General features: G+C 36.8%; 1 protein-coding gene across 2 annotated transcripts in view; it reads right to left on the reverse strand.

Moving 5' to 3' along the window:
• The window catches only part of chrm2a (cholinergic receptor, muscarinic 2a), an 82,500-nt gene extending 73,526 nt beyond the window's left edge, over window positions 1-8,974 (reverse strand). For both annotated transcript variants that reach the window (XM_032588833.1, XM_032588834.1), the window contains exon 1: window positions 8,758-8,974. The gene's annotated coding sequence lies outside the window, so the exon portion shown is untranslated. The remainder of the gene's footprint in view (window positions 1-8,757) is intronic.
• Window positions 8,975-12,999: the final 4,025 nt, after the last annotated feature.

The following is a 12,999-nucleotide window of genomic DNA, read 5'->3' on the forward strand; positions in this document are numbered from 1 at the left end:
CTCTTTAGATGCCAAACCTTTACATTTATAAACATTTGCACATAGAAGACAATATAAAAATTATTTGGTTGAATTTGACAATGTATTTCTATTTTATTACAGCTGTTTATGGAATTATCATTTATTGACAATATATACATTCTGAAACATGTTTCTTTTTTAAAGACATGAATAAATATGAAGATTGTGATTATCTCTTTCTGTCAGGCTAGTTAAACAATGGTGCGGAAGTAGACAGTGTTTCTAACTGATGGATCATGTTAATGGATTAAGTGGTGGTAATGATCCCACAGAACATGATAATGCAGTTCCTTTCAGCTCAATACAATATTTAAGACAATTCAAGCACATAGAACATTGATTGAATGCAAAGTTGCATTGTGAGACAGTTGATTGCCTTTTCATTGAAATTGCAGGCTGCCACTGTGGAAACAATCCCAATATGTGGAAAATTAAAATTGTAAAGGTTAATGGACTTGGCAGGAAATGGTGGAGCTGCTGTGTTACGAAATGGTGCTGAATGAGACTGATGTACTGATGTCCAGTGTTTTCTGACGATATTCACTGTTAGTTGTATACAGCACTTTTAGGATTTCTCAAACTTTAGTGTTACTATGAATAGACCAACACAAAGAACTAGCAGGGTTTCCCTCGGTGTATTATAAGTCTGGCCGGCCACCAGGCTATGCTTGTGTCCCCACCAGGCTTGGCATTGTTATTTTTTATTGTTTTAATTTTTGCTTTTTTTAATACTTTATATTTGGTGTTTAGGCATTAATCTTCCAGGCTTCCAATAATGCATAACCATCAAGTGATATTTTGAAATTTAAAAAATTTTTTAACATGTTCTCAACAAAAGTAGGTACATTGTTCAACTAAGAGCCTCTACATATACCTACCAAGTAATTTATGTCCCTTTACCACATTTCTACCTAACAACTAGTTTTACTGACTGATCTGTGGCAGCAAAGAAAATCTTTACCAACAGCAAAATTTGAATTTGACTTGTATTGTAATAAAATATGTTGAGCTTTCATATTACAGCTCAAGACTCAATTAGTGTAAGGGTCTTGGGTAGTTTTGGTCATGTGTTTATTTCTATGTTCCTTTGATTAGATCAGCCTTGTTTCTGTTTTCCTTTCATTAAGTTTTATGATGATCCTTTGAATATTTATTCGTTGTTAGTGTTCGATTCATTTCCCAATCTTCTGTTTACTCTCCCTCGCCCCCTGGTGTCATTCTCCCTCTCTTTCTGCTTTCTGCTCTCTCCCTCCACACCTGCAATCCATTAGCTAATCAGCACTTGTCCTTTGGTCTGTTGTATTTATACTCCTCTTCCGTTTTCCTTGCTGGTTCCTCCTGTTACATCCTGTCATTTTCCTCCTGGTACCCAGGCTGTATGTAAGTTCTTGTAAAAAATCATTTTTTTCTTTAAATATATCACCATCTACTCACTACTCCATTCTCTCTGCATTTGGGTCCACCATAACCTCCACAAACCATGAGAATTAGTGAAATCACAGTGTCAACATCAGTCTTTTCTGTAGCTTTACTGAAACAAAATGGAGCTGGAACTGATTTATCCTGCAGATGGTGGTAAAATCAAATAAAGAATGTGCAAAAAAATGTAAAATATCCACTAATGTTTTTATCCACAGTGATCCATAAATGTGAACGTGGGCTTAATAGCAGATTTCCTAGACACCCTAGGAAGAAACTGAATCAGCAATTGGAGATAATATAGTATAAAATAAGTATTACTGTAGAATGTAATTTACTTGAAGTTAAGTTTTATTATCGAATCTGAATCTACAAGTTGGACAGAATTACTACCTCTAAATGTATTCAGTGTGTTCATATGGTCTCTTTTTTGCAAGAATATTCTGAAAGTGCAACATTAAGGCTTAAAATGGGCCACTTTGTTTACAACTTGCTGCTGTTGCTCTCATGTGGAATTAGTATCTGCTAACGCGGGTCTGAATTAATGAGAAAGTATTGATTTACGACGTCTGAATTGGTTCCAGAGCCATGAATGCCAGTTTAATCACAGAGCCAGTTCCTTACCTGTACATTTATTCACAGGCTGATGGTGAATCATGTCTTAAGCACCATTTTGCAAACATGCCTCTACATGTTGCATTTGAAATGTGAGCTTCATGTATTTGGGGATTTGTGTCTTTTCGCATGAGCTCATCCTGACAGCAAACTTCATCAGATGGCGAAAAGGTTTTATGAGCAATTCTTACGCCACTGAAACCATTCATATGAAGGTGAAATATGCTGACTGAGTGCTTAAGTACTTCTTATTCCTCCAATCCCAAGTCCTTTGTTCCAAATGCAATTACTTGGGTTTGTTTCATCTAACGCTCTCTGTCTACAAGATAATGACCTTAAGGAAGAATCGCCCTCCTCCCATCCTTCCCAATCAATGCCACTTCATGCAGTGGTTTAGCGGCACCTCATATAGCATAGCTCTGCAGTCATTCAGCATCTGATAAGGAGGATAACAAAGGGTACAGTGGCCACTTGTCCTTCCAGCTGAAAAAACGGCCTCAGCATACGGAAATCTGAATGCTTTGAAGTGAGGAAATTTCACCATGTGAATATTTAGGGTTAAAAAACCATTTGCAGTTCTGACATTTATCATTGAAGCATATTAAATTGTGGTTTTGAAATTATGTATTTGACATTTATTTTACACTGATAACAGCAGACAATGTAGTTTAATCTTAAAAGTTGCAATTAATTGCAAGAATGAACATGTGAACATAAATATACAGCGATATGAAAACGTTTTGGCACTTAAATGTTTGAAATCATCAAAGAAATGTTAAGATAAAATACAATTTATAGATGAGGCCATAACCTGTAGCATCAAGAATTGACGTAAACTTTACTGGCAACGTGCTAAATGATCTCAAAATGAAACGCATAAAAACTTCAAAGGAAATTAAAGACCAAAATAAAAACAACGTTTTTGACATACTGTATATCTGTCAAAAAAAAGTGCAACAAAGTAATTCTGGAACTGCAGTGAAACGCAAAAACAGAAAAACTAATGGAACGGTGGCGAACCACTCCAAGAGTGACAGGCATATCAAAATGACTCAACTCAGCCAGAAGGCCATAAAAGGAAACCAGAACAACATCCAAAGCACTGCAGGCTTCATTTGCTCCAGTTAAACTCAGTGTTTATGATTCAACAATAAGAAACAGAAACCAGGCAGAAATGACATCAATGGGAGAGACCTAAGGCAAGAACAACTGCTTACCAAAAAAATGAATAAAACAAACAAAAGACATGTCTCAAGATTTGCCAAAAATACTGGTGAAATTCCAGACTTTTTGGAAAGTATGTGGACTGGTGAGACAAAATTGGGACTTTTTGGCAGATCGTAACATCTGATGCAAACCTAACACGGTAATTCCAAAAAATATTGTGCCCCCAATCAAATGATGGAGATAAGGTCATGATTTTAGACTGATTTGCTGTTCCTGACCTGGAATACTTGATGTAATAGATGGATTAGCAGAAAATGTGAGTAAAAACAATTATTTGAAGAAGAATCGGTGAAAATTTCATGGCGATTTAAAACACCCTTCATCTTTGAAGCAGTTGTTGCAACCAAGTTAGCATAATCATCTAAAATATTTAGTGAGGCATTACTTTTTCACAGAGTCAAGTAGACTGGAGCACATTCAATATGCTCAAAAATACACAACATCCCAGCGAGTCGAATACTCTTCAGCAACTTGCACCTCAAACACAAACTTTTTGTACCCCTCAAAAAACTACTGAGATATTAATTATCCTCCTTGGCAGAATTTGTAAATTTCATTCCCACAGTTGGTTCCTCTATCACTGATCTGACTTTAAAGCATTGTACACAAGTTAGAGCTTCTAAAAACCTTATTCTGGTTGTGTTTTTCTGCTCCAAATCCAGTTTTGTTACATTTTTCTGTTTGGAATAATGCAAAACCTAATTACAGAAAATGGAAGAAGCTGAAATTCTAGTGCCGTTAGCCATCATAAAGTGAGTTTAACATCAGCCTGAACTGAGATGGTGAAGACCATCAAAAAGTCCCTGTTCAAGAGAATCAACACATTTAAGGTGAAATTTGCAGTTACTTATAAAGACAGGCTAAAAGTCTTCTGGATGATCAGACAAAACCAAGACTGAGTTATTTGGCGGAAATAAGGAGAAGAGTGTATGAAGAAGTCAATAGAAGGCAGTTCACACCTGTTGACGTCTAATCAAGCATGGCAGTGGCAGCATCATTCTGTGGGACTGTGTTATTGCCAGTGTTACTTAATAATTACACAAACTAGGTGAAATAATGAATATAAAAGGATTGCTGGCTAATTTATTAACTTTACCTCAAATCTACGGCTCTCCAGCTGGAACTTGGACAAAACTGGACTCTCCAACAGAACAATGGTTGTTTTTGAAAAGATAAAGTAAGGGAACATTAAGCCTTTAGAAATTCTTGATCTCAAATATAATAGTCATGTGATCTAAGTACACTTTTTTAAAGGGTAATTTAACCAAATAATAATAGAAAAATATGTCTGTATTTGAGCTTGTATGTACCTCACTCTGTGATTTCTTCTGCATCTATTTCTTTCTTTTAGGATTTATTTTGGAATTTATTAAACACGTGTGTTTGATCATAACCTCTGCATGCAAACGAGTGGAACTGCAGATAGATATTCATCGTCCTCATTCAGTTCTCCACATATATGTGAATGGTATGTTTACTGTTACGTAAACCACTTCACAGAATCGCCTTTCATCTCTCCCTTTGAATTTCCATACATTAGTCAAGCCATTCTTCTGCTTCTGCTAAAGTGAACCTTCATTCAACACCCAGTCGACAGCGAACAGACCCCCCCCAACTCATCCACACAAGGCAAAAATAACATTTTAATTATGTAAAAAAATAAAACAGGGGTGTAATGACAGGAAAAGAAAGCGATTAGAGCAGGAGCTCGGTAGCGAATAGAGAAGCCTGCTGTGGTTGAAAGCGTGATAATTAGACATTCCTTTCTGTGAGTGCCAGATACAAAGATTCGCTAATGTGCACTGAGCACAACCGGGATGCCCGTGTCCATGGAATAATGTCTAAATTTAACTTTTGCAAAAAGCAACCTGGTCTCAAACACTGATTCCACAGCTGCCAAAAACACAGATTTAGAAATATGTGCTCAATGTGCATTCATGGTAAGTAGCAGCTTTGGCATGAGCCTCCTCCTTCTGTCTCTTTTCTCTGTATTCCATATGAATGTTGCCAAGAAAGCAAGTAATTTGCACTCTTTACACGTTTGGCTATTATGAAGCACAATGACGGTTGACGTCTTCATATGATAAGAACTGCATAAAACTGAACTCAAACCTGCCAGCATGTGTTCTGTCCACAGGGGGCAATGTGCTCCACATTTAGGCTCTATTCATGTTTGGCTCATAAACAGGCAGATGATGAGAATCGTCACCTTACTTTGATCAGTGATGACCAAAATATTTTTAACACAAGTATCTTCAGAGTAGAACATCGGTTTAGTGATATGAGTTGAGTCGGTGGAGGAGGTTTGAATTGGGGCAAATCACACAGCTGTCCTTGGAAAACCTGAGTAGGTTTACAAAGTCTGTAACAACAAAGACAGAAAACTAATCAAACAGCTCTACAGTCACGCAGTAAGCAAACCTAATCCATCACTATCAGCGTGGAAGACAGGACGATAAGTGAAAATAGACAGCAGAAAGTCCAGAATACGTATTGGAAGATACACAGAGAGAAAGCAGCAGAGATGAAATGCAGTGGTGAGACGTGGGTTGGAGTTTAGCAAAGGTTTACAGAAGTAATAGATCACAGCCAAGAGGCAATTTAGTTAATGATGTCAAAGCCCTTCCTCTAACCCAACCAAAGCAAAGCTACATTTTTCTTGAACATACCCAGAAAAGATCCAGAACATCCAAAGATATCAACCAATGTCTGAGATTAAAAGTTGATTGGGAATGATGAAATTTCCTGGTACAGTTGCATCAACATTTTTGGGTAATTCTTTTTAAAGAAAGATGAAAATATTTCTAAAAAATTTTGCACTTAGGATAAAAAAAAAGTTAAACATAAAAACACTATATTTTAGGTGGCCAATGTCTTCCAGCTATAGATAATTATACATCTATTTGATTGTAAATACAGGAACTTGGTTTAGGAAGAGCAGCAACAATAACGAGTTCCTTGGTGCTAGCTCGTAAAGCTAATCCTCGCTAGGCTAATAGGCTTTGAAATTACAATATGAAGTCATTTTGGTTACAAATTTAACTTGCATAAAGTAAGTGGATAAGTTTACTTGTTTTGCACTTAAATGACCTTTAAGGGAATTAAAAATTGTGGCTGACAATTTGAGTATTAACCAAATAGTACAGAAAAGTACATTTACATTCTCACCATACCATTACTCAGAAATTTATAAATCCTGGATTTATCAATTTCTTAAAACTTTAAAGTACATTAAAACTTTATTTGTGCTGCACCCAACTTAAAGTAATAAGTATCAGATTTTCTATGATTTCTTGTGAACCTATAGTTCAAACACAAAAATACCAGAAGTTGATTATTCTAAGCTTACTACAAATTCTTGAAAACAGAATTAGAAATTTTAGACACTTTAATTCCATTTGTTGAAACACATAAAAGTGATCACTTTTAGTGTTTCTTTTTTTTTTTACAACTACTTTTTTAGAATTTATTTAGCTAAGTGCAGATTTTTTTTACTACATATTTACTTTTGTAAAAACAAATACTTTCTGTCATCTCACGTTTGTATTTGGTACAAATTCTGAGGAGGCCCCTAGGGTCCCAAACTTGTTGATTCATGACCCATAATTGGCCCCCCAACCCCAACTTTAGAACCATTGTTCTAAATTGCAGCAGCTTGGATTTCTTGACAATAAACTCCAGCTTAACAGCATAAAATTTGTATTCCAATCACAAATGTCTCATCATTCCTTTCATGAAATTGCAGAACTGAAACTCAGAATCGACCTTCCCACATGACATGCATCCGTAAGACACCAAGGCGACACCAGCCCACTCTTCAAACAAGTCCAATTACAGATGGGAACTCAAAGTCAAGCCAGAGAGCTCATCTAAACACACAGCACTGAATAAAAGTGAACATACTGTGTTGCTTCTGCTGTACAGCTCTTCTAAGCAAAGCATTATAACCTCAAATTCTTCAAATTTACATTTCGTCAGATGCCCGAGTAGCTGTTGGAGTAACAGAATAATTGTCCTTCTTATCAGTAGAAGCAGAAATGATTTCCTCTCCACATCCATCCATCCATACAGCAACAAGAGTCATCAATTCCATACAAACCACTGAATCATGCAAATTCAATTTTCTTTTAGCATCTCAGAGAAATAAAATGGTCAGACTCTAAAACCTACCTCAGCCATCACTAGTTACCCCACCGCTCTGATGATCGCAGCCAACACTGAAAACGAAAAATCTGCCCCCTTCCGCCAGAAACCACCAAGCTGCTCTAAGTTGATGTTTTGTTTAGAAAAGAAGTGAAACGCGGTGGAGCCAAACACGATGACGCTACGAAGAAAACATACATCTAAGTGAAAATGAATATTGCTCTCTATTAGATTCATTAAAAAAATACATGTCATCTATTTTAGTGCGTGACTTTAAAGATCCGAGCATAAGAAATTATATTTATGATAAACAAGTACAACCGAATGTGAAAGACATGTTGTTCCAAATCCAGTCTGTGGCGCCGTTTTACGCACATCTGGCGCGGCTGCGACGCAAATCTTCCCTATTTATCCCATCTTTAAAAAAAATAAATAAATAAATAAAAAAAACGCGCTTAACGATTCTTGGTACAAAATTTACCATCACTGCCGAACATTTGGATGATTTAATCAATTGCATAAACGGAAACTATAATGTCTGCGCGTCTCTTTGAAGCCTCTGTTTGGAATGATATATATATATATATATATATATATATATATATATATATATATATATATATAAACAAGATCTTATTAAACACCACTAAGCTTTCTGTGTCTGTGTTCGGCTGCTGTACATTAATGGGTTTGGGTTTAATGACACGGCGGACAACAAAAAGATGAAAACTTGATTCTGATCCAATTGGTTCAGGACAAAATAAGTTGGTTTTTCTTGGAGATGCGAGGGCGCGTGTATCCAGAGCGCATTGAGAGCGCAAAGGCATAATAAGCAAAGAAAATTCGCATTTGCACAGATTCACAAAATGCACCACGTCCATCACTGGAGTCCCGGAGATGCTCTGAATGGCACAGGCAGCTGAGGATCAGGCATCAAATATTTCACTTACATCACCGCTAAACAAACAAACTGCCGCGTTTTTTCTGATCATCTGATCAGTAAAATGATCAGGAAAAACTTGCACACCTTTGTGTATTTTTTCAGGTAAGTTACAACCGAGAAACGGAGAAGAACAACAACTTTATGAAATTCTGCAAGATTTCTTCACGACATTGTTACCATGGATGCTAATTAAACTAGAAATGTGGCGGTCAGCATCTAAAAAGTCTGAGCTTCAACCCTTAAATCCTTCTGTAGAAATGATCCACGCTATCTGTCAGAAAGGGGGAAAAAACGCTCAATTTGGAGCTTTTAGATGAACCAGTTACTGGTTGCGTCAGGATGCAGGTCGGCTGTTGCACATGAGTGAGGGGGAATAGATCGAAGCTTACCCGCGCATATGCTGTCCCGATGTCGTCTTTTGGGTCGCTTCATGCCACCGTGGCTGCATGTCTGAGGACATGCTTGTGGAGACGAGGTTCTGGAGACGAGAAGCGCGTCGGCTGCGCAGGAGAGAGTAGCGAGGAGGAGGAGGGGGGGAGTGTTGGAGGCAGAGAGAGAGAGCGCAATGGAAAAGAGGGGAGATGTGAAAAGTGAGGAGGCATTTCCAAGACTGCGATGAGTCAGTTATTATGTTAAGGAAGTAGAGACGGCGCGTCATTAAAATAAACCAATTCAAAGGCGAAGTAGATTTGGTCAAAATCCTGCCCGCAAAATCACAATCACTGCTCACCTTTTAAAATAGAAATTAAACTTATAGAGAGAAAAAAACTGCACCCAACAAGAAAGCTCTTAAATCTAATGCTTTATTATTTCTATTCCATAGTGGATATTATTGTTCCCTCTGGTTTGATTAAACACATTGCTTTTAATTAATTAAGTTGTTATGACAAAGTCAAATATACACACACACACACACATATATATATATATGGTGACACCGAATGTTATAAACATGACAAAAAGACCTGTCTGCTCGGTTCGGAAACCTGAAGACCAGAGCCAAAAACACAGCAAATTCACCCACCACATCCATATATATATAATTTTTGATTTTTTTATTCCCGCTTACTTTTCATTATTTTAAAAACTGCTCAAATCGAGATTAGTAGTGAAAAAATAATCAGAATGTTTTACTGACATCTACTGGGGGAGAACCTAATGCTGTTGTTTCCCCTATGCGTGTGTGTCAAACAGAAACAGCAGTGGAGGAGTGGGCACGTGCGCTGGGCCAGAGCACTTTACAGCAGATAGATCCCCATAGCATGATGCTGTCACCACTATGTTTCACCCTATGTAAAGATGAAAGCCACTGATCAGTTCCTGCCTCATGTTTTCTGAACAGCTGAAACATTATGTTCTCATTTGGGAGCTCCAACCTCCATTAACTAATGCAACAAAAAAAAAAAGCAATAGGAAACTTTCTAGGCTCACAATGAGCAGATAACTTTTTTTATTGAGCTCTGTGATGACCTCTGGCTTTGCCTTCCTGAGCACAATATTCACCTTTCACAGTTAGTCAGTTTCAAGCACCAGAACTAATAATCTCTCAGTCGGAGCTCATCTGAGGGACATTTCTGTTTTATTCTAATGAATGTGCTCCAAAATATAGACAAATATACATTCATATGCATTCAGATTTGAGAAAAAAACTGTGTCTTTTGAAACGTGCCATTCTGTGTCAGCAGTAAAAGAGAATGCATTAAGTGGAAGTTGTTTAAGTTTTGCAAGTATACTTTAGTTCAACTATTTAACAATGTAGTTGCAAAATCTAAGTCTTCAGTTTTCTGAAATGAAGACAGCTTGGATGTAAAACGGGAAAAGTGAGGAATTAAATAATGCACAAAGTACAGGTTGTTCTCATCTTGTCACAGATGTTTGACGCATTTTGACGTGTTTTCACAGCGTTAGAGCAGCTCCAGGAAGGGTGACGCCGAATGTTATAAACATGACAAAAAGACCTGTCTGCTCGCGTTCGGAAACCTGAAGACCAGAGCCAAAAACACAGCAAATTCACCCACCACATCCTATTCACAATACATCTGCAGCACATGACTCACTGTTTAGGCACACAAAATGTTCATTACTCATATAAGTGTGTGTATGTGTGCATGTTGGTACTGAAAACAGTCACCTGATTGGCCGTGGATGGATCATGTGCTCCTGTGTTATGCTGATGAACATGAGGGCCTCAAAGGCCGGCTTGAGTGCACTGCAATTAGTTAGAGAAAATCACAGTTTTAATGGACTCTATTTTTTCTAAATTAAGGGACACGGTGAACAAAGAGTCATCTTGTGCACTATCATGTAAATGGGAAATACATCGGATATGTGCATATGTAAAAATAAGTGCTAATGTACTTTTCTTTTATGGCATCAGAATTGTTGAGGCTACTGTTTCATCTGATTAGATGACATTTGTTTTAAACTCTGACAGCAGCATTTATTTTATTTTATTTTATTTATTTTTTTGCTCACAACTTGCAGATTTTGATCTTTTCCAGCCGTTCCATCCCGGACAAAGTGATGTCTTTATTGTTCATCAACGCGGAGATGGAGATTTGTCTTTGACAGAAATCATTTTACATTTGCAAATTGAAACACCACAAATAGACGCTATAGATAAAACAATAAGTTCACAGGCTTGGAACTAATAAAGACATCCAAACCTTTGCTAAAATTACTGTAAAACAGAAAAAAAATTCTGAGATTTGATTCTGGAAATAAGATGATTCATGAGGAACAAAAAGCTAAACAAAATGAACAGATTTCTTTTGATATGGAACCACGTTTTCACAATAAATTACTAGCCAAGCAGTTTAAAATCTCTTTATATTATCGCCATAATAAGCCACATAACGGTTCCCATCAAAAAGATACTCTGCACAAGTCAAAAATCTGAAAAACAAGAACACTCTTAATATGTTAAAACACATTTTTTTTGTGGATGTTTGAGCTGTTTGTAAGAATTACTTTTAGTTTTATTAGAAGACGAGTCGAGAGAAGACCGAACACTTCTTTTGTCTTTTGTTGTTTTCAAAAAATGTTTGTGTCTTATTAACGATAAATAATGCAACCTGGTTTATGGAAGATTTCTCAAAGCATTGGGAAATGTCAAACAAACGGAGAGCCGTTTGTTTGACATTTCATGAAGCGGTCATGAAGAGGATCACATGATGGATAAAAAGACAACAGGCTTCAGCAGCTCTCCAGAGCACCGAAGATTTTTCTTTTAATTTTGAAAAAGTATTTTCAACAGGTCTCTGGCACCAACGTCACATCATCAGCAGTTCTGTCAGTATTACAGTTTTTTACAAAAACAAAAGTTTTAGTTCAATAGATGTGGAAAATACCTCTGATAAAGTTTAGCTTCAGTACCTGAATAGTGTATTTACAAATAAAGAAATACAATGAGCCACTGTAATTATTTTACACAAACAATATCTACTGGCTACAAATTAATACAGATAATAATTTAAAAAAAAAGTGAGTGAAATCAAACCAAAGATTCAGTTCACCTCCACCCTCATAATTAGCTGACTGGTCTGAACCAATCAGGTGGATGTTAGAGGAATCCCTCAGGTGAACTCGTTTCCTGTCATCATGTCTGCTCTCTGTGAATGTTGCCTTCAGGACGTTGACTTGAACGAGAAAGAGGTTAGTGGATAAAGAATAAAATAGGAAAATTAGCATTGGGTGTGTCGTGAAATTTAAGTCTCATTTTATGGTTTTAAATGTGATAAAACATGATGTGGTGTAAAAGCTACCTGCATTTGAGCACCTGGTTTTTTTTTGGTTTTTTTTAAACTACAACCAAATTTCAAACTTTTATTTTCTCATTTTGTTCTTTGTCGTCCGCCTCCGAGTGTTTCCATTTAAGCTGTTACACTTCAAATCTGCATTAACGTCACTGATCTTTGAGCTTAACTACTTGAAGTGAAGTTAAAGTCTGCTGCCAGTCACAACGAGCAATTTAGAGCGCTTATTGATTACTGGGCTGTCCATCAATGCACAGCCGTCAAGGGGCTCCGACTTGAGGCTGAAAAGCATGAAGTGCCAGTTTATTAAATGCCGGGAAATAATCCTCATGATGTCTTGGAGCAGCTCTCCAACAGTAATGGTATAGTGTCCTGACGTCTGGCAAGGAGCATCTTTGGTTGGAGAAAAAATAAATCAGACTGGTCAGTAATTGTCCTCATTGTACCAATAAATGTACGTTAGAAATGTACGTTTCCAAATTTTGCTTGAATTAAAATATTAAGTTGGACTTGATTTTCCCGTTTCACGTCGTCCAGTTTCAGCCCAAACAGCTCTGAAGAATTTTACAACCAGAATTTGATGTGCTTAGTGTTCTGGGTTGTTTTGTGTTTTCTCTGTGTTTGTCTTTTTTTAATTTTTTTTATTTATTTTCCTCTCGGTCTTGTCCTTCACCTGTAATTAGTTCCAGCTGTTTGTTATCTCCTTGATTGCTCCAGTGTGTATATATGTTCTTGCCTTTGTCACTATCTGCATTTCCATTGACCATATGATTGCACAATTTGACATTTGAAAAATAAATTTGCATATTGGAAACATTCTAAATTTGGAAAAAGTTTTGATGCTTAGATGAGGTATTTTATTTATTTATTTATATT

This window comes from Xiphophorus hellerii, chromosome 17 (assembly GCF_003331165.1).
Source record: "Xiphophorus hellerii strain 12219 chromosome 17, Xiphophorus_hellerii-4.1, whole genome shotgun sequence".
NCBI lineage: Eukaryota > Metazoa > Chordata > Actinopteri > Cyprinodontiformes > Poeciliidae > Xiphophorus > Xiphophorus hellerii.